Source organism: Tribolium castaneum, chromosome 1, assembly GCF_031307605.1.
Source record: "Tribolium castaneum strain GA2 chromosome 1, icTriCast1.1, whole genome shotgun sequence".
Lineage (NCBI taxonomy): Eukaryota > Metazoa > Arthropoda > Insecta > Coleoptera > Tenebrionidae > Tribolium > Tribolium castaneum.
The window spans coordinates 11,037,315-11,064,278 of NC_087394.1; the positions used below are offsets into that span (position 1 = coordinate 11,037,315).

The window sequence follows — 26,964 nt, forward strand, 5'->3', positions numbered from 1 at the left end:
AATTATGAAAACCGGATACATCCACCCAGTTTCCGGTTGCAGCATTTCCGGGTCACATTTTTTGTGTTTTTCTAATTTTTTGCTTTCTTAACACTACTTTTTTATTGCCTAAATCGATAGAGTAATCAATTGCGAATAAGAAAGGTATAACCTTTTACACCGCTAAAATGCACCATTTAATAGTTATTTTAATTTAAACAGAGGCATGCACTTGACCAAAATCAAAAAAGTATAAATTTTGAGCAGACGATATCCATAGCAACGAAAGTGCATCTGCACTCAAAGCGCTGTCAAGTCCTGTTAGACACTTGTCAACTTTAACTTTGGACAATTTGGGGCTCTAAATTGAAAATATTTAATAAAAGGGTTTAGTTCAGTCTCTTAATCTAACCTACAAAAAATTTAAACCAATCTGGTAGCATTTTTCATTGATTAATTCATCGAAAATTCACAAAAAAAGTATTAGTCGGTACCTGATTATTTGTTCCATTCTGTACATTTAATACACCAAATTCCGAATAAAGACATTAAAACTCTTAAAAGCGTACCCCTACTAAGTGGGTGCATCTACTCGCTTCCAGACACTGTGAATAACCCTGTATTACTAATACTAAGTAGGATGTTGAACATCTTCTTTTTTACACTTTTTTTCAGTGGTTTCAGAATTTGGCTTGGCGATAATTTATGCTACTGTATCTTTTAATTTTGAATACGAATTCTAATCATTAAATGAAAAAATTGCAAGACAGTGAATTGTTAATTTTTTCTGTTGAATAAGTCGTAGCACGTCGGTGCAAACTCGTCCTCCAGGTAATGGTGCTCTTTTGTCAGGCTGGCATTATCGTCACCGTGCCATAAATTGTCATTTAAGTGAGTTTCCAAGTCAATTTCCTCCAATCTGTAGAAGCTCTTTGTAATTTGTTAGCTTGTAAATTCTAGCCCTTGGGGGAATTAATGCGGAAAATGTAGCCTGCACGCGGGAACTATCTCGAAATCTCCTTTAAAAGGAATTGCGTGGGTGCAGGTCAGGTCGACGCAGACGTCACAGCAGCAGCGTCGGGATCGGGTCAAATCGACGGAGAAGTGGGTCAGTGGGTCGCCCATCGACCGGCCCGGGGTAGCTGCTTCCGAACGCTACCAAGCCAACCCCGGAAATTGTAATCCTTCCGAAAGATTTATTGTCTATCGTGACCAATATTTCTGCGATTGCGGATTGGATACCCAATATGATTATTCCGGCAGCGGAGAGAATTATTGAAATTTAATCGCTCTCTGTCACGAATTCATTAAAAAATTTTAAAAACTTAAATTGAAATAGGTCGCACAGATTAGGCATGTGTTTGAAATAACACGAACACAGCTGATTGTTTTTATGATTTACGTATGTAGTACTATAATTATATTGCTTAAAGTTTAGATAAGTAATTGAATGATGAAAATTGCTTTTAATTTGACATTTAAATAACAGGTATAATTCATCTGAGCCAATTAAAGTGTCACCTCGTAAGCTGCGTTTTCAAAGAAACAATCAAATGGACTACAAAACCAAAGAGACTGAATGAAATAGGAATAGAATGTTTTAAAAGTTAACAAGCGAACAAAACGATGCTGGGAAATCTTTGGAATTTAATTGATTTAATTGGTGTGAAAGGAAAACTTTTTGGATAAAAATAGATATTTTAATCAACTAACAATTTACAGAATATTTAATTGCACTAAAACTTTAATTTCGAATTATTTGCTGCCTGTAAATCAGTCCAAATAAAAGTACCAAAAACATATTTAAAAGTGCATTTTTTTGTATCTTTCATTTTAATCTATTAACAATAGCAACCAGTGTCTAAAATGGTTTATAATTGCCAATGTATAATTGCACAGTGGGAATTTAAATTGTGTTTGTTTTGAAAATTTTTTTTTCAAATTTTTTATTAACATGTTCAGTACGAATCTTACATATCAATGGTGTTATTTTAGTTAGTGATGCTACAGAGGTCATTTATTTCTGATCATATTTTTGTATTTTTTCTTTATGAAAACAGTTAAAACTTTTATTCGAAAAAGTTGATATTTTTCAAGTTAAATAGGTTGAGATGATTTTTAAGAGCTTCAGGTTGCCCTAATAAATAATTATCAATTACAAACATTTCGCTCTAATTTTTAAGATTTTTTTGCATTACTTATGTAGAGCTACGTTTGGTTTAATGGAGATTAAAGAATAAGAAGACGATTAAAGCAGTGAACAAGATTTTATCAGTCTTATCGAATCGTTTCGGTTGTCGATAAATAATTTCTTATAGGCATAAAAACAAACGCGCTAGTATTGGTATATTGGTTAGTTCTTGATGTTTAAATAATAGAGATCTTGGAGAAAAAGCAAATAACTTTCAGAGGTTGAATTTGATTTTTGACTCTCATCATTTGAAAAATGAAAGCTTTTTTTTATGTTTTATCTGTAATTTAAGAAGGTATCAACTTCACCCGATTTTTTAGTTTTAAGGAAAAAAACTAATTGCAAAATTGATATCCTCTGTTTAGGCAGCTGGTTCAGGCAATCTGCACCTGCTAATATTTCTGACTATAGAATTATTGGGTTACACCTGTCTAAGATCAAAATCAAAAATTCGTATTTTAGGTAATTTGAATTAACGAAATAACTGTGTCAATAATTGGGTTGTTTGATGAAAATTTGTTTTTTGGGATTTTTTCCATTTTTACTCCGTACTAAATAATGAACTCTGTAGACGAAAAAATGCTTGGGAAAAATCTATCAAATTGATGAGGTGTTGTTTTACAGTTTATGAAGATTGTGTACTTAATTTTTTTGTTTCAGAAGTAGAAAATAAATAACTGCTTTTTTCATAATTTTACAAATTCGCTATTTGTATTCGCTATCACAGCTGTTATTGTTAATTTATTTTTCAAAAATACGTTATAATTTAATGAACAAAAAATTAAAAAAGCTAAAAAGATATAAACCGTTGGAGATACGAATAGAAGACGTATTAGGAGAACTTTTTTTGGAGAAATTTATTGTTGTTATTGCTAGTTTATTTTTCAAAACTACATATAATTTAATGAACACATTTAAAAAAAACTAAAAAGATAAAATATGTTGGAGATGCGAGTACAAGGAGTCTTCGGAGGACTTTTAAAAAAAAAAAATTATTGATGGAGGAATTATTTTCTCGGGTATCATAGGACAAGTAATACGAAATTCAAAAGAAAGTGATATTTTGCTGAAAATGCAATGGAACACCTTAGAAAAAAGCAAATTTAAGAGGTTTCTTGATGGTGGGCTGCATTTAGTGTTGAGCGTTCGACGTTATTTTAATGAAAAATGGAGTGTTGACTTGAAGTTATTAATGATTTATTAACTTTTTCTAAAGGATGTAGAACGTACGTAGATTTGAACCTGTTTATATGCACTTTTTTAAAATCCGGCTCGAAGGACCATATTTAGTGTTCTTCGTTTCCAATAAGTTTTTACAAAAAAAAATCAATGAACATTTATGACAATTTCATAACATTTTCCATTATGATATTGAATTTCTTTTGTAGAAATTGCAGCTTTTTTTTCAAAAAGCTTATGTAAAAAGAAATTTAATTGAAACTAATATGTGTAGCTGAAAAGTAGCAATGAAACATTTTTTTACATCTATTTTTTATGTAGAAATTAAGTACAGATGTTTAAGAAATGATCTAATTTTTGCCAAATTTTTAATGTTTAAAAATTATTGAAAAATATAGTGGCATCCAATTAATTAATTAATTAATTAATAATTTTACGTATAAAAATAATATGTGATTTTCATTACAATCGATTCAGAAGAAAAAAATCTGCGTCTTTAAATAATAATTTGTTGTATTACTTGTATCACCTTTCTTTCTTTCCTACATTCGTAAAAATTTAAATAAAATTTTTCAAATTTTAAGTTTTTACTCATGTGGGATTGAGTTTATTGTCAAAGTTGAAAAATGGGATTAGAGACATGTTTCGAAGCATTTGTTTATTTTTTAAAATATTAAAATTACATGATTAAAAAAACAAACAACTTAACAGAAAATAGGAAAGTAAAACTTTTTTTTATAATAAACTTTTGTGGTATTTGACTTGGGTTTTTTCTCCAGTTTGGTATTAATTTAATTTGTTGTACATTTCCCAACAAAAATAGCGAACAGATCGATTGATTGAAAAATTCGGAGCTGAAAGAAAGATTACAATAATTATTATTACAAACCGTAATTAAAATGTTGAAAATGTAGCAACATTTATTGCCACTTTGTACACTATTTGTTTGGTGTAAGATTATTTAATTGTAAATGCTTGTTGTCATAACCATATAAATTAACGAAATTTTTACACCTGATATTTATTATTTTTTTAACTGAAAGTGGGTCAGGGTGATGCGATCACGTGTTTTGGCCTAGCCTTGAATGTCAATTTGAAAACGTATTGGTGTAAGTTCAATGATGATTTTTTATTTTGTTTTATAAATCGGCACTTCATAACAACCTTGCACAATGTGCAACTGTTGCCAAAATAACATTTTGACTTATTGTTGTAAATATCGTTAATAATTTGATCTCCAAGGCTACTAGAACTATTCACACTTAAGATATAAATAAAATATTCATTGAAAAGTGGTACTGCAACTGCAAGGAAAACAAATACGCGAACATTTTTCATTTTTCGAGGCTTCCGAAAATAAACAGGGATTTGACAATAATCATTATTGTTGTTACTTTTTATACTCACCACGGAATTATCAATTAAAGTTTGTAAATTCGAGCGATAACCTATTTTTCTTATCTCCGGCTAATAATAGAACCGAAGTCTAGCAAATATTCCATTTGATAACCTGGCAGTGTGTATTAAAATAGTAACGGCTGAATAGTATTTCCTTGATTTAGATCTGGGACGCTGGTGAATATTTTTATACAAAAAATAGAACAACAAAAAATAGCGCGATCGCTGTTTGTTTGCAATTTATGCGGATTTTTTTAGAGCTAACCCATTTGCTGTAATTTGGTTTCAAGAAGTGGTTATCAAGGTAATGAACGTATTTTTCTGTAGAATGGAATTTTTTGTTGGTGTCATACATCGTTCCATCGCATTGAGAGCCTTGATAATTTGAGTATTATCTACATTGTTTATTTATTTGGTTAGATAATAAAAATTTTGATTGTTGGCCCGCAATCGGAATTGGTGAGGTCAAACGTGGGTTATTTTAGCAGATGCGGTTTTTAGATATGACTAAGGATTGGTTTTGTGCGCATGTGTAGCCTACTGACCCACTTACCCAGTGACATTGGTATTACTTTTGTTTTCGTTATTTCGCAATTATTATGATAATGCGAGATATGATTAATACTTTAATGTAGGTACTCGACAGCCTACTATTTTACGTTGTGTTTATTTACACGTGTTTTATTTTAAAACGTTATGTATGATTACATTATCTTTGTAATACGAGCGACCACAATAATTATCAAATATTCTCAAAACACGATTAATTACAAGAGGAATGATTTTTCTCTTTAGTTCTGTTTACAGAACTCATTAGAGCAAATAGCAATGACATCTCGGTGACATTGGCTCACCTGTCCTCTCAGTTAAGTGTTAAGTAACAAATTACAACGTCAAAAATAATTGATTGACTTAACATGTAATTTGCTACTTGGTAAATTTGCAAAGTGTGTAAAAGTGTGAGTGGATTATGCGTGTGTGTGTCACTGTCATTAGGTTAGTGTGTCAACGAGAGTGAATCCAGCTAAAGCTGTGTACAATGGTGCCAAGGTCGTCGGCTAACAATGTAAATATTCTTGAAAATTATCAGACAGTTGACCCATTTCTATAGTATTAAAAAAATACATGACTTGTAAACAACATGTAAATGACGTATTGGTTTTGATAATTATTGTTCATTTGAAGCAATTACGATTGTTCGAATCTAAGAAAATGGTGATCATACTAATTGGGAAAAAGTGATAATTCATTAAAACACTCAACTTTTGCCGGCTGTTCTACACAAGCTATTATTATTACGTTTTGGTTCACTGTCTTTAGTAATAAAAATTACTATGTATTTAAAAACAGTTTTTTATGACAGTTTTGACAATCGAAAGTCACATGTTTCACAAAATGACAAAATGTAAAATGATAGTTATAATCTGATTAGAACTCATTTCTGATTAATAAAATTTTTTTGAATTGATTGCCAACTTGGCTGTATCAGGTGGGGCAACCTTATCGCGCATCTAAGAAAAGTGCAGCGTTTTATTAAATAAAAAAACTTTACACGCCTGACTGTACGTTCAAAAGGTATCTCTCTTAATTTTTTGGTAATTTTTGACTTACAGAGAAAGATAATAATTGAGAAAAAGTAATTTTCGATCAAAAAATAGAATTTTGAATTTCATACTATACTACGCGTATTCACTTCAGATAATTGTTACGAAATTAGCAAAAAAATACTAATCAGATTTTCAATTAAACGCAGAAGAAGTTTTCAAATTTTAAGCTTCAAACAAATGCGTCTTTTTGATAAAACAACATACTTATAAATTACAAAGAAGTAAGAAAGTGGTTTTGATTCATTTGACTTTTAGTGAGTAAATGTCAAATACTATGACTTCTCTTGATTGTAGTAGATCATTGGACCAAAAAAATCATATGATTCTGTTCACACAAAAATGCTACTTTGTTAAAATGATTAACTGGGAAGTATGACTTTATTGGTGGTCATTTTTGAAATATACATATTATATGGAATTTAATGGTTTTGAACACAAATATTAGCTGTTTCAAAACTATAAAAATATCAATATTACATTTTACCGAATTATTTTTTAAATAATTTTAGAATAGTTATTAATGATTAGATCTTTTATTGAAAGTATAAATTACTATAGCTATTATTTTTTTAATGCATGAATAATTTATAACAGCTATTTTTTTTAATTTTGAAATATCTACTAGTTTTTTAAAATTTCTCAGGGGTCACTTTTTTGGATTTATAATAAGAATTTTGAGTACTATAGCGATTTTTTGTATACAGAGGAGTGGATTTTTGCATTGTTTTTAGCGTTTAATAACAAAATTAATGTTTAATATTTATTAATAATCACTACACTATTAAACAACTTCAGTATTTACTTTAGTGTAGGTTAGTGGCGGAACTAGCTCCTAATTTTTGGGTGAACACATAGGTGGGCCAACAAAATTTTTATTGGGCACATAACACCTAATATCAGTAATAAATAATCTAATATTTTTCCTTTAACGACACTGTCCAGATTTCAGTCAATTTTGCATGTTGCCAAACTAATAAGCTGATCAAAAAATGATATACTAGATTAAAAAAAATCTGCAGCCGCATGAAAAATAATATCAAATGTAATCAAATGAAACTTTTTATTTTATCGTTTAGAGTTGTATCTTCTAGCAAAAATTTTCTCGGTCAGAAACAATTAATCTCAAAATGCGTACTTACATCACTAACAGTTTAGTTTTTGACTCAACATTTTAATATACTAGTACCTACAGATTGAATCCTCATTTGCTTATAATACTATTAATTTCCATTAGTTTGTAGTAGATGTATTTAAAACTAGTAAATTGTTAATAAATATTAAATAATAAGTTTGATTAGATTATAATTACTCACAATGTAACAAAATTCCTCTATTTTGAATATAAAAATTAAATTAAACGTTCTCAGGGTTTATAAAGACTTCGCTATTTTTGATTCGATTCTATACTTACTTTAGTTAGAGCCAAACCAAAAATTAAGTCTTTCGTTTGTCATTGTGTTACAAAAACATGTAGATGGTCTTCGTAATTTAATTCGAATCTAAATCTAATTTAAAATCCGTTTGCTGAATCAGAAGACTTTTTTATTTAAATCAAAAAAATACAAAACATACGTTTTTTAGCATAATTTTTTTAACTTTTTTTTACAAAAAACCATGAACCACCCGGACCACCCGGGGCCACCCCTAGTTCCGCCACTGGTGTAGGTATATAAAATCGGTTCACTTTTTTAACAACCACTGTGGTGCAATGAGAGCTGTTTGCGCCACAATGGACACAAAGAAATTGCACGGCTTTTATATTTTTTATAGATTTTTTACGCCTAACTTATTCCAAATTTATAATTTTTTATTATTATGTAGGTATTCGTTTTTGGTTCAGAAAGAGTTATCTTTTGTTAAAGAAATAATAGCTGTCTAATTGCGTATTAAAAAAAATTAAATCTGATATCCTGACTAAAGTTAACGAAATAATCCAAATTAGTGAACTAAGCCAAATAGTGTATAAAGTAATACTTTTTCTGACTAATAATTACAGTGGAACTCGGTTATAACCAACATCCAAGGGACATTAGAATTTGTCCCTTATATCCGAGCTTTCGTAATAATCGAATTACACTGTATGTCAGTTTTTGAAATCATTTTTAATATTAATATAAGAAACCGTTTTTAAAATAGCTATTATCCCAACTTTTTAGTGTTTTTGACGTACAGAGTCTGCTTCAACTGTGTATTTTTTTACGATAAAATTCATTAGTAATACCTATCCTATAGGTACGTTAAAAATGTGAACGATTTATAAAAATAAATTTTTTCGAAATTCTTTTTAGTTTTAAATTATTATGCTGTTTATTTTTAATAGCACTTGAGCACCCTATTTAAAAAAAATTGAAGAATAACAATTTCAACATAACAAACATTTATTCCAAGATCAGACAAAATTAAAAATGGTTAAAAAAATTAATAGTTATTTATTTAATGAGTTTGAGTGTAAATCGGACGCTTTATTTCACGAGTGGATTTTTAAACCACGAGTGAAAACGAGTGGTTTATCATCCACGAGGCGAAATAAATGAACCGATTTACACAAAAACGAGTTGAATACAACATTTTATTCTTCGAAATAGACTCAGCAAGGCTTAAAATTGCTTTGAATTTGTTAAAAATAATTTGACGTTTCGTACTGAGAAATGCCAAACAGTTGTCAAAACTTCCTTACACAGGAGAAAAACCGTAAATTTTGACAGTGTCGAAGAATAAACTATATTTATTATATTATATAGTTTAATTTTTTTAACCAACTTAATAACAACTGCATTTGTACTGCATGAAAAAAATTAAGAATTTAAACAATATGTCTGTATAGCAAATGCTTTTATATCCTACATGAGTTTTACCAAGAGTTAATTAAGGTTTCGTGATATATTATTTAAATTCATTGTAGTCTGGAATTGTAATATTGTGATGTTGTCACTGTATTTTTAAGTGTAATTAACTAATTACGTTTTATGTTGTTATAATTTTTGAGATGTTTATATTCTACGAGGATTATTTTGGTGGAAAATTTTTGAAATGAACACATCTTTATTAATTTACTAAAAAGATTAAAAAAATAAACACAATAATTAACAGCAATATTATTGAATTAGGAGTCATATTTAGAGCATAATGTTTAACTAAAATAATCGTCATGCGATTAAAAATAAAAATAAAATTTTGAACTGCATGAAAACTAAAATAATTAAAAAGATTATTCTGCTGGGTCCGTTTACTAATTTGTATTACTGTTTTTCTAGCTTAATTTTGTGAAAGTTAATTGTCATGCGTTACAGACTGCTTTATCTAGTTAAAGTGTGATCTTTGTACCCTGTTTTAAAATTAGAATTCATAAAACCTATAACTTGTAAATAATTGTATTAATCATTTTCCTAAATTTGATCAGCCTTACAAGAATTAAACCGTAGAGTATGGTTGTTTTTCCGACATTTTCAAATTATTCATTGTAATTTAGAACCATTAGAGACATGTAATCTGCTTGTTTTGCATTAATCTAATTATTTTGGCAAGGGTTGGAGGTGCCTTGTGAGATAAATTGTGTTTAAAACCCACACTATCTTTATATTCATTCCTGGAATATTTTCGAAGAATCTCCGATGCGTATTTATAAAAATATACAACATATTGCGAGAAAATAGCGTGACTAAAGATAGACGACGGCCTTTCGCATAAAACTCGATCATTTTGCAACCTTGACATGTTAATATTATAAAATAAAGTAGTGTCATTGTCACTGGGTTACTGTGTCGTGCAAAAAATGTAAAATTGTAGATTTACCACATTTTAATTTATTTATTTTAAAACACGCAAATTTTAATTGTTCTAACATTGACTCTCGCTTTCATTGTGATATTATTATAATTTTAATGGGCGGTACACTCCTTAGCATGTTTGACATACTGACCTGGTTATAATTTGCAGTAAACGCTGTCATTTTCATACAATTTGTATTCGCTTGAAAGGCCTAGATTCGGCGAGATAAGATAAGCTAATTGCACACTGCAGATTTTATCAGCCAATGATTGTTTTCCCTATCTGTAAGCTCTTTTTAATTAATAATAATTTTGGGCGTCAATGTTTGCATTAAATTGTTTGGAGCCTAGTTTCCAGCTCGCGTAAATTATGCAAATGCCATTAAAACCAATCTTAAGATAGAACGCTTTATAACAGGGAGCGGCAGAACAAGTTTCCATAATTCGCAACTGAAATCATCACAAAAACACGTATTAAAAGTAGGTTATACCTAAAGCAAATTAAACTGAAATAAAATCGAGAGTAAACGCCTGCTTTACCTGATTTGGTACGTCTAGATTCACCCAACAACCCCACCAATTGTGTCCCACTAACCCACTGACACTGACCACTTTTGCTTTCGATATGATGCTGGAATTACGCAACTTGTGATATCACAAAACGCACCTGCTTTTTCAAAAACCATTCATGTTCAACGAGTCGTTATTATTTCTTGGGCAATTTTGCTTTTTTCGCGCGCTTTGATAATAATTAATTGGTGCATTTTAATGGCGAGATTATTGTTAATTGTCGCGGTATTTGTGTCAAGAAGATTTTATATGTCGCATTTTATATTTTTCAGGAAAATTTCCATGTCACTGCTTTAAGAAATTTGAAGGGCACGCTGCTTATTCCAGTATTTAATGATATATTAATGAAATTATTGCCGAGTTGTGTAATTACAAACGATTTTTGCCGTGTGCTAAAAGGTGTTAATAAATCATACAATGTTCTTTTATGTGATTAAATACCACTCGTAAATTTATTACCTCAGTTGCCTTCTTGGTTTTTATTCAAAGAGGCATTGTCCAACAGTTGGGCAACACTATACAGAGTGATCTTTAAAAAATTGAAAAATAAATAAAATAATGATTTAAATATGCAGGATCTTTAAGAAATGAGCTTGTATGATCTAAGCTTGTATTAGTCGATTCTGCTTAATTTTTGAAATAGTTAGACACGCTTTTAAAAATATATTACACAAAAACCAAGAGTTTTAAGGGGAAAGTTCAAACATAAATCTGTATTTGTTGTTTAGTGCATTGAATTTAGGAACGTAAAAAAATTTAGAACTTTGTTAAAAATTAAAAAGTTAAGTGGAACGCTTTATTTTTTGTTTTTGTTCTCTATCTATAAACAGTTTCAAATGCCTAAAGTTGATAACTAAAATAAATTTTTGCTTCAAAAGTTAATTTCAGCATTTCAGCATATTCATGAACAGTGTTACCATTGTTAGCCATACCATTACCATAAGAAACTCCACCACGGATTATTTGTTGGAGTCTACACAGAGATTTAAAAATTCGTCATAAATATCAAAATTTTTGTTATTTCACTATAATATATAGTGAATAAAGGCATAGTGGTAAAATAAAAGTTAATATTATCGGAAAATTTAACTTTTTGACTAAAGAAACAAAAGTTAATTTTTTAAAATATTGTTTCAGTAATCAGAAGAAACAATTAACTCTTATAAATGTTTTTAGAGTGACAATTTAAAGGTCTTTTAGATGCGAAAATAAAAAATAGAGTGTTTTATTTAAAACACCTTTAAACCTCTTCATTTTTTTATTTTCTTGACTGCAGTAAGCTTAAAAAATTATATTTTTTAATTTTAAACTTTCTTTTTTAAAGTGATGAAAATCCTATTTTTTTATTATTTTCAGTTTCATAATATTTACTATAAAGTCCTTTTAGTTAAAGGATATTGAAAAATTAAAATTCTTTTAAAGTGACTTTAAAGTTATTCCATTTCATAAACGAAAAATGTATCAACCTTTGTAGTTAAAGTGGCTTTAAGTAAAATTGGTAGAACTTTTTTATTTTTGATTCAAATACTATGTTATCTAAATTTGCCAACTTTATTGCGTAATGCAATAATTTGAACTTGTTTGAATGACCAACAGGACAATAAAGCAGTAAATTTTTCAAAAGAGGAAATTTGTTAGAACGGACAAAAATAAAAAAATATTATTGAACGCAAAACAACTAGTAGACGAGTTTTTTTAATAAAGTTTTCCAGTCCAAAAAGGTACTTTTCTAATAAAACTGATTGTCTTTGAGACATATTAACCCATTTCAGGAAAATTAATGGTTATAATGTGAATTTAACACCAAAAATCTACTCATATTTCCATAGTTAGAAAAATTTAAATCAAAATTTGATGAACATAAGGCGTAAAAATTCTCTAAATTGAAGTAAATATAGTACTCTGCTGAAATTAAAACATAAGGTAAAGAAGAATTTCCCACAGATGAAAAACCAAAAACTTTTTTAAGCGTAAGATCGAATAATTGTCAAAAAAAAACGTTTGAAGAGGAAAGCTGTATAAGGAAACAAAGGGAAGTGAAGGAATAATAGGGGCATACAAATATATAAAAAAATATTTACAAAAAAGCTTTTATTTAAAAAAAGCACTAAAAAGAAAAATTATGTTTTTATATCAATTATTTTTGCTTACGGGTTAGGGTTCTAAAATTTAATTAGTTTTAACCTAACCTAAAATTTTAACATTTCATTTAACCTCTTTAGGGGGTAATTAACTCTATATAATTGCAATGTCTCGCAGACTACGTAAGTGTGCAAAATTCGGACAACAGGATCCCTCTCAAATTTGGTTCAGAAAATATGAAACAGACAGACAGACAACACAGCAAGTTAAATAAAGACATTTAAAATGATAGAAATAAGGGATATTACAAGTATATTAGAAGTAGGTACAACAACTACAACACAATATGTGTTACAATGTTATTAAAATGTTTGATTTGCATTAAAATATTCTGTGATTAGTGGCTGAGGAAAGTGTTAATATAAATCTACATCGTCACAATTTTGAAAATATTTTTTTTTTCCATAAAATTTTCGACTTCGCAGTACATATTTTTTTTCATCAGGCGAAGAAATTGAACTAGAATATGCAATTCAAATAAGTCTGACAAATTTGGCTTTTGTTATTTGTTAAAGCTACATTGACGAATTAAAGGAAGATAATCCATGATTTAAAATTAAAGGCACTTTAAGCCAATTTTAAATGTTAAAATGTATAATGAAAGGCATTTTGCAAATTATAGTTAGTATAAATTATAAGCTGGTATAAAATGAGTTATACACTTGGTTTTTATGTGATATTTTTATTTCGACCAATAACAAATTATTTACTAAACTTTTGGCTTTGAGATATTTTTTTTATTTAAAAACAGTTTTACATTACTTTAATTTACACAATGTAAACTTGTTTTTAGGTAGTAAGGGGATCTGAAAACCAAAAGTTTAATTTACAAATATATCTAAATGTCTAAAGCTAATCATATTACAATAATAATTCAGTTTAAAAACATCACTGTTAAAATCTGTATCCAAAAATGCAAAAACATGTAAGGTGTTCTATTTAAAAAACATAAGTTGCTGTTGTAGCTAATTTCGGAACCATCCTGAATACGGGAAATAATTTTAGGCGAATCTGGGGTTTTCGTAAAAAAATAATTTTCTAATGTTTTTAAAGTTCAATAATCAACTTTTTCAAATCGCTGGGATAACCTGTATGTCATCTAGTTACTAAATGGGAAAAACTAGACAGAAAATACTTGTGTACAATTTGTTTACAATGAGTTTTTCTTTAATCGATTTCAATAAGTCGGTCTAGTGTAATATGTTAGTGGGTCACATTGACCCATTTTCGACCTAATTTTAAAATTTCCTTGGCTCTACTACATTTGCGTGCATGTTTATAAAGTTGAAGAAATATTTTAAATCTTGTTCCAGTATTTTAATTCGAACGTATTTATAATTTTAATACTCTTAACTGATAACCTAATTGTCCCCAAGCATTTAAACACTTTTTCATTCAACATGGGTTGTTTTCACACTTTAACGATCAAAAATAATAATAAGTTAGTCATCGCGTGAGTCTTTATTTAGACCGAACGATCGTAAGCATCGTAATTGCTAATTGTGCAAACGTGGATATTGAGTTAAAATCTGCTCGATTTGATGCAAATCTCATTCTAAATAATAATGAAAGGGAAATCCAGAATTTCGATGTGTCACCGACAAATTGTCTGCGTTGACCCAAATTTGGCATAATTCGGTGTCGGTGTTCATACCGCAAATCGTTAATACGTAGTTATTTTGAAACGATATCCACGGCGCGTGGTCGACGTCCCTGGCCGACGTTGGCGTCGCCGAAGTGGGTCTAGTGCACTGGGTATCTAGAACGAGGCGACCTCCACTATCAACTTAATCAGAATTCGGACAGAAATGTGCTTTTAGCCATGCGAAGCCTTGGAAAAGTCGAATTACTCATAAAGATGTGCGAATATTACGATGTGTTCGATTTGGAGAGGAAAAAAGTGAAATTGTGCAATTGTTGTGAAGAAAATGGTACCGAATGTTTGTTGCATAAGAGAGTGAAATTTGTCAGGCACTTTCTTTAAGCCCACGATTTCACGAAATATATTACGAATTATGGACGCGATGACATTCGCGAAAACGATTAGCCAAACGTTTGGTTAAGTTTTATACGAGTGTATTAATTTTTATTATTAAAACAATGGTTTAACTAAAAGTTTGAATAAACAATCAAAAAGAATGAATAAAATGTGTATGGCGACACTTTATTCATACTGCTATTAACAACATGAATAAAGTAAAAAAGATAAATCATTTTATTCATCCTTTTGATTAAACTGTTGTTGTAATAATAAGTCTTAGGGTCAAGTCACAAAAAGCGAATTAAAATTTAATTCGAATTAAGTTGATTAACATTGACAACAATCGCAAATTAAGCTTTAATTTCTATTAAACGTTCTAAAAAGGGCCCTAGGATCGCTAATAACTACATACTTATTATTTATTATATTATTTGTCTTTTTTTAATTGAAGTGTTATCTTAACATTGATTGTTTTTTTTTAAATAAGTTATACATATGTTACTTCACAGAACTCAGAAAAAAATGTTCTCAAAAATATAAAATTCCACTCTTTTGGCGATTAAAAATAATCAAGTTAGCTTTGTATTCCCAGAACAAATGAAGATAGAAATTTGATACACATCTGAGACGATACAGTTTAAATACTTTTAGTTTGGATGAATAGTTTTTATAATATTTAACTTTATGTATACTTTTTAGCCGCTCTGTCTTTATAAAATCAGCACAATTTTATTAATTTGAATTGGAAAAAATATTGTATGATAAGCGTGAATAAAGAAATTACTATACTTTACTAGCAACTAGCAATATTTTGTTTGTTTAACAAAGATACATTACAGATTTTATTTTATTTGAATTTGAATTTGAACCTAAAAACTTAATTAGAACACGTATACATTTTTTAAACTGGAAATGTGTATATACTGAACCAAAAGTGACGCAAAAACAGGTCGATTTTATTTTTTTTTTATGTTATAGTTTGACATCATAGTGACATTTATGACATTATTCGTTTTGGGTTTTTATTTTTTTTAAATATTAATTTTGTTTTTTTTATTTACTCACATCTTTATCAAGAAAACAGATTTAATAAAAGATAAAAATGAAATAAAAAAATAATTAAGAAATATTAACAATTAAACATAAAAGGATTTATCTTTTTGTTCTTGATTTATTTTGTAAGTAGTAATTGACATCTAAACACTCTTTTATTAAGAAAAAAATTAATTTAAAAAATAAAGCAAGAACAAAAAGATAACCTTCTTTGTTTAATACTTTTGACAACTTTAAAAAAATATTCTATTTTTTCTATTTTTTAATTTTTTGTTCATGTACCAGTAACATAAAGATGTCAGTTGTCAATAAAAAATTAACAATCACTCAAAAACAAATGAGGTTATAAATAATATCACATTACATTAAAAAAAAATAAAGTCGATCAATTTGAAGATTTTTTTGCAAAAATGAATTTTTTGTGTTATTTTGGTTAAGTTTTTATGTAAGATAGGAATATTTTGTAGATTATTATTTATTAACTGATCCTAGATATTGTGCAATAATTTTTCTCTTATGATCTGAAGTTTCATGAAAAAGAAATATTTCAAATTTTTATGCATAGGAACTTTTGGTTTAGAGTTTTTTATATTTATTTATTTATTTTATTTTTACATTATTAAGTGATGTTTTTTTTCACTCACAGAGAAACAATGTCAATTTAGAGTATATATAAAAAATATATATTAAAAATATAAAAATATAAAAAAAAATAAGTATTTAATTGTAGACGCTGATTTTCGTGTTATATTATTATAATTTTTATTTTTTTAAGAGACTAAAAAATACTTTGTAGACTAACATAGCGTATATGATGATCCAAAATAAAATCGATAAAAGGTTGTGAGCTATAGATCAACAAAAAACGATGAAATTGCTAAAAACATAGCCGTTATTGCTCCTACATGAAGGAATGATTCCTCATTTTATTTTTATTTTTTTGCTACAGTGTGTTAATACTAACTAAACAGGAAATAATACTCGTAAATAATTTAATAGGAGTAATTAATAATTAAATGTAATAAGATTTGACGACTATAGGACAACTTCCTTTAAAGGGTTTCAATAAAAAAGTATAGTCATGGTCTCTTTTTATTGATTTTGTTTTGGATCATTGCCGATCTAGATGTACAGTCACATTAAAAAAGAATGACACCCTTACAACAAATTTCAAAATTCATACTTACAAAAATTTTGAGATTTTGTTGAGGCAAATATTTTTTTCTTTTCTTTTTCTTTTATTTCTGTGACACTTAGTATGTTATCTTATAAGTTGACACTCATGAATTACTTGTAAATTATACATTCCATATTTTGGGTGAAAACTATTTTTTTGATTTTTTTTTGTTTCTGTCTCAACTGTTCCTATCATCCGTTTGCTAATAGACCGTAGAATCCTAAAAAACATTCGTTTTGCTTATTTTTTGTCATGTATTAACGTTTTACTGTTTTTACGCTAATTATTACAATGAAACCCTTTTAACACGAACTAATTACAACTTGAACACTTCATTCAATTATTAAAATTTGTTGAGTTGGAGACGAAATATGTATTGATAATAATTATTGCATTTTTCAAACGTAGACCCTGTACAGAAATACTAAATTGTTATCATTATACTTGTCGAATTAATGAGGTCTAACTGTATAAAGAATGAGGGAAGAGTTTTTATTGGAAACTGTAAGTGTTTAATTTTTAGTCAAAATTTTATGTATAGTTTGTTTGGTTTGTTTATTTTTTTCCAATTATTTTAAAAATACAAGTAAACGCGATATGAATTATTTAAAGTGGATTGCCTTCAAGCATCGTATCTTTTTAAGCCGGGGTCATTTTTCCGAATTATAATTATTTTTAAGCTTTCAATTTAGCACAACCATACTTCGAATCACGTGTCTACAATTTTATAAAAAAGCAAATTCCAATACATACTAGATCGTGTTAGCTACCTACACGTACTAAATACTGGACATTAAATAAAATAACAAGTTGGTAAAAAACGCTAATAACTTTTTGCTATGCATATTTTCTCAATTAGTCTGACATAATTACCAAAGTCAAAGTGTAAACTGCGAATTAACGAGCAACAAAGTTAATTTCATTATTCTGAACGTGTAAATACGCCCGTTTGTATGTAGATGGCGCCGCAATGTAAAACCGCTTTTAGTGACCACTTTTCTGCTGAATTATAGCAGGATTATGCAACCATTATCGTGTTTGCACCGTTTTTGGACAATATGTGGGCAACGCAACAGTTTTTATTGTTTGTAGATTGTTGGTGGGTGGATCAGCACTCATTAAATCTATCTGAAGTATGTTGCAACGGCCAATTTATCACTTTTGGGAGTATTTCGCATAAAAGCGTTTATCTGCAATAACTGCCAGTTGGAATGACAGCGTTTATTCCATTTATTAAAAAATTAAACAATAATTACGTCTACGGAGGAGTGTATCAAGACATATCTAGAAAGTTTTTTCTTTTAATGAACCCTGATTATAGTGCATCTTAATTCTACAAACGTGTTGCGCAACGAAAAATTAAATAAAAATGTGTGGTTGAAAAACTTCGAGTGTATCATGTAAAATTGGCTTGTTATTCTGTGAAAAAGCAAATTCCGTCATAACTCAGACCCGACTGGGAGCAGGACACGCTCCGGTGCGCGGGTTTCCGGTGAGATACCCCCTCACAGTACGCTTTTATTGTTAATAGGTTAATTGTGTGAACGTCTGTTTAATTAATCAATTTAGTGACATCACCAGTGGCGATGTCAGAAAACTGAAAAAAGTATCATAGGCGTGGTATTGTTTCATAAGGCGGGTTATTTGTTTTTTCATTTTGTTTTGTAACAAGCAGCAGAATGGAGAAAAATTGTTTGTCTCGACATTGTCGAGGAAAGAAAAAAGAAGTACAGGTACACACCTTTGTAACATAAATACAAACAAGCCCAACATGCAGTAAATAAAGTTACCTGTCGACACGACTAGTCAAAATATTGACAAAGTGCTTGTTTAGACGCTTTTTGAGGAATTGTCATGGAGGCTGTAAAGCTATAAATTTTGTGCGTGCGACAGGGTTTCACTTTTCTGGTTCCTGTAATTCGACAGGTACACAGAAAAAGGTAATTGGGGTGATTTTTCGCACCTGAGGAAGCTCAATTCATGAGATTTTTCGCTTTGTTGCAGTTGCTTTCAGCTTTCAGGGCAATAATCGTAACGTTCATAATATTTGTATTTATCAGTGCTGAGTTATTGACGTTTTCAGATTTTGTAAACCTAAGGTTTCAAACCAAAGTCTGTATTATCTATATTTTTTCTGTGACAAATTAGTAAGAGTTTATTTATTTTCTAAAAACGCGAAATTTTCTAACTTTTTCTAATTTTTGATTTAGTATTTAAATTCTGTGTGATGAAAGGATTGTTTTATTTTTTTAAAGGAGAAGAACAACGTATTCTATAATTTTTTTGACGAAGGAATTTTTTTTAGAAAATTGGAAATATCCATGAAAGGCGGAAAACTGACACTTTTATACATAACACAGAAGCTTTCCGTTTAGATGTTTTTTGAATTTGAAGTGTTTTTATTAAAGAAATAACGGATATTGTATACAGCGTGCTCAAAAACTGGCGCACCAACTCAATGGTGTGTGGTAGAGAACTGCTTACATATAAAGGTGAAAATAGTAAAAAAAATCTTTGTATTAAAGTTATTGATAAATAACGGATTTTAGATAAATCATTTGTGGCAACGTTGTCTAACAGTCATAATCCCAATAGAATTTGAGCAACAATAAAAATAAATTATTTTTGAAACGGTTTCCTAGGAAATAATTCCCAGTGTTGGCACATCTACACATTGTGATTTTTTTGATAAATTTTAATTTTTTTAAATTAAAAAAACTGCTAAAATCTGATAGTAAATTTAAAAATAATTATTCATCGATTTGTTACGGAACGATTGCCTGGTATGAAAAATAAAAACATAAAAAAATAATGAAAACTAAAGAAGTTAACACAATAAGTTTGTAGCTCCAGATTTTTTAAAATATGACTTTAGGAATTTTTTCAACATTTTTCCCGTAATCTGCACTTGCTTCTCAATAACGTACCACTGAGTTGGTGCGCCAGTTTTTGAGCACCCTGTATAAGCTTTATTCAAAAAAGTTGAATTCCTTGTTCTGAAAATTCCCAGTGTCAGTAGGTTTCTAATTTTTTTGGTGGAGAAATTTATTTCTCTTACTAAAAGTGTAGTTCTAAAGTGCTAAAATATTTGTTAGCAGATTAGGATTTGAAGAATTATCTGACCTCGAAACGACAATTAATTATGATTGAAATTTTGTTTATTATTTTATTATTTATTATTGTGGGTCAATTTTTACAAGCGAAGTACAATACACATAACACATGCGTTTTTTTCTGTTTAGAGGTTTTTTAAGTTCGAAGTGCTCTTGTTAGGGAAACAACTAGTACTGAGTACAAGATATAGGTATTCAACAATTTTTGAAATTCTTGAATTTATTTCCTTTTGTACAAAATGTAGTTAACAGATTAAGATTTAAAGAATGATGAGTCCACTGAGCAACAATTAGTTATTATTTGAATTTTGTTTTAAGAAATAGATTATATTTTTGTCAAATTTTATATGAAGTATCGAAACAATAGTTTATACTTTTTAACAAAGCAATCACCTAGAAAAGTGAAAAGTTTTTGGAAACATTCTGATACAGAAGCGATTTCTGCTTCCACTTGGATTTTCTTATGTTGTTTTTATTAAAAACAATTTCTGACTCAAGTTGTGTATTTATACTCTTAAATTTAGACAAACTTATTGAATCTCCTGTCCTTAAAATCCTTTCAGAAACTTCTCTAAATCGAATTTTCAGGAGACACAAAAAATGTTGCAGTGACACATATTCGTTAACAGAATAGGATGTTAAAAACTATCAAATTTCTGATAATGTTTTAGTAAATAGGAAAAAGAAATTACATTTTAATAAAAAATCGTTTTCTCTTTCTATTTATAAAGTTATAACATTGTTTTCTTTTCATTGGTTGTTCTAGTTTGAAGTGGTCTTAAAATATTAGAATATTGAGCGAGAAATGCCAAATTATTTATAAATGAGAAAATGGGAACGATTTATGGAGATTCTCAGAAGATTAACTACTGTTGTAATTATTAGTGGAAATGAGGAATTTATGACTCAAGTTGTGTAAATTTTTTTAAATTTAGACAAAATTATTGAATTTTGTTTCATGAAAATCTGTTATCAACATTTTTTCCGCAACAATAAGCTGTAATACAATTCAGTGAAGCTTCTTTAAATCGGATTTTTAATAGAAGTTTTACTGTCGCAATTTTTTAGAGAAAGAAATTTATTGTTTTATAAAAAAAATACATAGTTGTTTCTAACATCCAAAAAATGTTAAAATAGCGCTTGATATCATTATTTATTTATACAGGGTGATTTAAAGAAATGGCAGGTGCTGTAGAATTATTATTTATTATAGCTTTTAATGTACCTAGTATAAGCTGATCTTTATAGTTTTTCTAAATGTCATAGTGTATTTTGGGCTATAGCCAACTTTCTTATTTTAAATTAGATAATATAATTTGGAAGATATTACTTTTTTGGTATAAATTTGTCCCTGCAATATGTTCTACTTTTACTAAAAAATATTGTTTAAAGAATTATAAAATTTCAGAAATAAATAAAGAAATTAGTATAGTCTAGTTGTCTGGTGTCAAATAAAACACTGCCATTATTGATATATTCAAAAGCAACAAATAAAAGAAAATATCTGTTAAGTAATTAAAAGTCATTCATTTTAGGGAAATAGTTGTGACTTATTATTTTTTTACGCCAATATTTTTTATTGAGTTTTCCAAATTATGAAAACAAAAATAAGGGTCTAAACTTAAAATATGAAAGCCTAAAATATATTATGACAATCGAAAAATTTAAAATTATTTAGCTAATTAAAAGCCACTTAATTATGTTCTTGAATTTTTGAAATCGACCCATTAGTAAAAATTTTACAGCGCTTGCTGTATACTTTATACTCTTTATAGAATAGGATGATACAAGTTATCAGATTTCTGAGATACTTGAAAGTCCAAAAAAATTATTAGGCATCCAAAAAAAGAGTTCAACACAAACTACTAAAATAGAAAAAGTACTACATACAGAAGTTTTCTTTTTTTTGTTTAGTTAAAATTAAACAAAACATTTAGTTCGTTTTATCTTTTGGAACTAGAATATGTTGAATATGGAAAAATCTTGAAACCGACGTATACAAGAAATATTAACTCTTACATCCTCTTTGTGTTATAATTATAATAATATTGCCAAAAATCACTGGCCACCTTTGATCAAAAATGAAATAAACATCTTTATTTGAATTTTTGTCTGGAGTCCTTTTTTTAATAGTCAGGTAAATAAATCGTCGGCAACTGCACAATGGTTTTGAAGCGTACCGAAAAGTGCGAAGGTAACAATAAAGCAGCAAGTCGTTGTTTTCCCTCAACTTTACCTTATTTTGTAAACGTCCCAGCCCGTAATAAATTTCCCAAATCGTCTAAGGTACGTGATAGTAAATGGCCAGTATTCTCCTGAATTACCGTGTCGTGTGCTTTCAGCTTACGCACAATGCATAATAAGCTTGAACAATTATCTTAGATTTACTGTTGAGCATGTCCTTGACACACTTCCCAGAGTGGGGAGTTGATGTTGGAAAGTGAGAGCGATGCAAAATCCTTGTTCACTCTTCTTTGCAGGATAAAATCCTGCGAGAGAATCAGGAAAACGAGCTTTTTCTCTCGACTTTGAAATACGATATTACGTGAGCGTTTCCGTAATTAACGTTTAGTCTAGTTTAAAATTCTGTACCACTCATTAATTCATTGTTTTCTGTTCTGTATGCATAGTGTCAAAGCAGCTACACCCACACTCTATAACGATATTTGTTCGTGTTTACCGCCCTATATTCTAGTCGTGACATCGAAGGCGTAATGCATTTTGTAACAGGGGAGCAGTGCTCAATTTTCGAAATAAAATTTTGAACGGAAACCCTTCAAGACGGCTTCTTTGTTATTCTATCCACGTGTTTGGCCTAATTTTCATGGCACCTGAAGGGGAAATAGCCGAACGAAATGGTATATGTCTTCATTACTAACTTTCACCGTTTTTAAATTCTACTTATTATATTATTTAAGACAAAGCGGGAGCACATGAAGGCACGTACCGATAACGTACAATTTTGGTTATTAGGTTTTATAATTGTTTTTTCATTTTGTATTTATTACACCATCACAGATGTGTAATCAACTAGTCAGTTATTACGTTACATGAAGAAAATATTGCACTTCCAAAAGGTTTCCTTCTTCTTTTTCGTTTGTGTTTGTTATTATTAGAAATTAAAAAAAACATTTATGTGGTTTACAAAGATACAAAACTCTTGAAAATGACAAGATCACATGGAAAATTTATACAGAATGAATATTTGTGTGTTCTATTATTGGAATACTATGTTGGGTCCATTATAACGTAATTAATTATATCAGTTTCGATAACCTGGGTACTCACTTTTGTTCACTTCAATAAATTATGCGATCAAATAGTTCAAAAGTCAAAGATTTCAATTAATTAAACATCTTCCTTTGCCAGATGTAACCTAATGAACCATTAAAAAAACTAATCTCCGACATTATAGACGAAAAAAAATCAAGAGATTTTGTCAAAATAAGACAAAAAATTAGTTGAAGTTTCAGTCAAGTTTGGACGATTTGGCTCGTTTCTGAAAGAGAAAGAGATCATTTTGAAGTAATTTATGAATTTTAAGCGAGAAAAAACAGATAATTTGAGAGATTTTTAGAAAACAAGTTAAAGAATAATTGTGTTTAGATAATTTTGCCATTTCCAAATGGTTTGGTTCGTTTGTCACTTAAAAATTTATCAATGTAAAAATATTGTTTATCAAGATATGCCTAAAAAAATATAATATTTATTTCAACTATTTACTAGAGCTTTTGCTGATTTTTTAAACGAAAGCTAGAAGAAGCTCAAAATTCAACAGTTGTCAAAATGAAAAATGTAACATGTTAGAATTTCGTTAGATTAACGCTGTTTTAGGTATTTCCGAACGATTTTATTACAGTTTTAAAGAAACTTAGAAGATTTTACATAAATCCAAAAAGTCAGAATTTGGAAAAAGCTTAGAAACAATAATTGTTTTGTTTAAGAATTATTATTTATTTCATCAAATTTCGACCGAAAAACTTAATTATGTCAACAGATATTGCTGTTTTAATTACTTATAAACTAAAGGGTTAGAATATTGTTTTTCAGCGAAAAACTCACAGCACAGTTATTTTATAGAAATGCCAAGGAATCTTCGTTTTATGTCTAATAACGTTATTTCAGTCATTTACCAGTGACTTTGCTAGTTTTTGAGAAAAAGCGAAAATAGGTTATGAGATTTTGACTAGAGAAGATAAAAAATTTATAAAAAAGAATTATAAAAAAAATATAATAAAAAATTTAGAACTTATTTTCAGCCAAAATAAGAAGATTTTGCTTCTTTTGTGAAAGAAAAACTCATAAATAAGTACAACAGATTTTGATACAAGTCCAAAAATCGTCGTTTCACATCAGAATAAGGCTATTTCACTTATTTCCAAAGCAATTTATCGTTTTTTTAGGCGAAAAAAGCAAACAAAAAGTGGTGATTTATGATTTCACTGATTTGGTGGTGTATTTTGAAGGAATCTTGGTTAATCGTGGAATAATATCTTAGCCATTTCCAAGTGATTTTCCTCGTTTTTGTCGGAGTAATTTACTAATTTACTATGACAAGATTAAGCCCTTTTCAGAGTAACGCTTTCGAATCAAAAAAGTATGAAAAAATACTCGTTTTAAGCTAAAATTTAGTCTTCGTTCTTGAGCGAGAAACTCACTATAATTTAAGAAAAGTCATGATTTTAGATCGTATAATAATATTTCAGCTGTTTTTAAATAAATGGACAATTTGAACAGTTTTTGTTAAAATTAGGACAACAAATTTTCGTTTCGTAGTAATACTATTTGACAATTTCGAACAATTTTTTAGCTCAGTTTTAAACAACAAATACACTAAATTGAACAGGCTGCTGAAACCAGCCAAAAAATTGACGGTTCATGTTATTTTCTAAACAATTAGTAAAAAAGTAAAAAAAAAAGCCGTTTTAGAGGCTAAAATTTTCACTGCTGTAGTGTTTGTTCAAACTAATCACAATTTATCAAATATTCATGGTTTTAGATCGTAGAACAAATATAACAATATTTGAGCCAATACTAAATGATTTAGCTTTAAGTCAACAGAGTAACGTTATTTCAGTTGATTCTGAACGATTTTTGAGCTCATTTTTACACGGCAAAAAAACCAAAAATTCGTCGTTCAGATCAGAAAGCTAGATAAAAAAAATAAGATTCCATTAACTAACGTAAGAATTATTCACTTCAATTAAGTGAAAATTTGTCTGTTTTTAAAAAATTTTGCTGTTATAAAGCAAATAATCGTGTTTTTTGTCAGAATCTTCTTTTTCAACGAAAAAGTTTTGAACGAGAAACCAATAAACTTTTGCACATTTTGGCAAAACAAATCAAAAAATTGACATTTCAGGTGGGAATAACGCTATTTCAATCATTCCCTAACCAATTTATTTTCTTTTTAGACTAGAAAAACAAGAAAAAAATAGTCGTTTTAGTTAAAACTTTTCACTGATTTGGGGATTTGTTTCTCAGTTAGAATCTCAGAAAAATCAATCAAAGAATTATGGTTTCACATCGTGTTTAAACAGATTTTGCCAAAATTATGCCAACAATTTTTTTTCCTTGGGTAATGCTATTTCAGTCAGTTCCGAATGATTTTTGAAGGCTTTTTTAAACGAGAAACTCACTAGATTGAACAGATTTTGTCGAAATTAGCTAAAATGGCAATAAGGCTAAGGCGATTGCAACCATTTTTGCAGCAATTTATCTTATTCTTAAACTAGAAAAGAAGGAAAAAATAATTGTTTTGGGTTAAATTTTTTATTGATTTTGTGGATCTTTTCTGAACAAAAATCTCAATAAAATCTAAGATTGAATCGTGATTTTAGATCATATTACAATATCTCGCCATTTTCAAATGATTTAGCTCGTTTTTTGACTGAGAAATTTTCTTGTCTGAATAGTTTTTACCATTATTAAGCCAGAGCAACACTAGGAACATTTCCATAAATTCTGAACGATTTTTGAGCTCATTGTTAAAGTTAAAACTAAATTAGACAGACTTTACCAAAACTCGTCAAAAAATTGATATTTCAGATCAGTATAACGCCATTTTTGAAGCAATTTATCTTGTTTTTAAACGAGAAAAACAAGATAAATAGTTGTTTTATTGAGTAAACATTTTCACAGATTTGCTAAATCATTTCTGAGTGAGAAGCTCACCAAAATTTAATGAAAAACCGTGATTTTAGATCTTATGTAACAATATTTCAGCCATTTCCAAATTATTTAGCTCGTTTTTGACCGAGGAATTTAATAATTTGAACAGTTTTTGCCAAGATTAAGCCAAAAATTTTATGAAATTGTGTAGATTTTGACAGAACTATCTAAAAAATTATCATTTGAGATCAGAATAGTGACCATTTTGGTGATTCGTTTCTGAGTTCAAAACTCACTAAAATTTTACAAAGAATCATGGTTTTAGATGATCGTAGAACAATATTTTGTCTGAGGAATTTACTAATTTGAACATAATTTTGCTCAAATTATGTCTACAAATTTTCTTTTCAGAGTAACGCTATTTCAGAAATTTCCTAACGAGTTTTGTGCCAATTCTCAAACGAAATACTCCCAACATTGCAGGGATTTGACAAAAAAACGCCAAACAGTTGTTTATAATAACGTAACTTTGTTCATGTTTGTTCGTTTTTAAACTTGAATCCTATTAACAAACAAAGTTTGATCGGTGTTTTGTTACGTATTTTATGTTTGATTTAAAACTTAGCACATTTAATATTAATAATATAATAAAACCAAGAAGTCTTCATTTTATGCCGGAAAACCGTTATTTCCGAG

General features: G+C 28.8%; 1 protein-coding gene and 1 long non-coding RNA gene across 3 annotated transcripts in view; one reads left to right on the forward strand and one right to left on the reverse strand.

Moving 5' to 3' along the window:
- Nucleotides 1-26,964, forward strand: part of ftz-f1 (ftz transcription factor 1) — a 106,914-nt gene that overhangs the window by 11,019 nt on the left and 68,931 nt on the right. The window lies entirely within an intron of this gene.
- Nucleotides 3,993-10,913, reverse strand: LOC135267906 (uncharacterized). The gene is made up of 3 exons (XR_010336304.1): nt 10,662-10,913; nt 10,274-10,571; nt 3,993-4,203 (listed from the first exon to the last, which is right to left on the reverse strand). It is a non-coding gene; the product is annotated as an uncharacterized LOC135267906 (long non-coding RNA).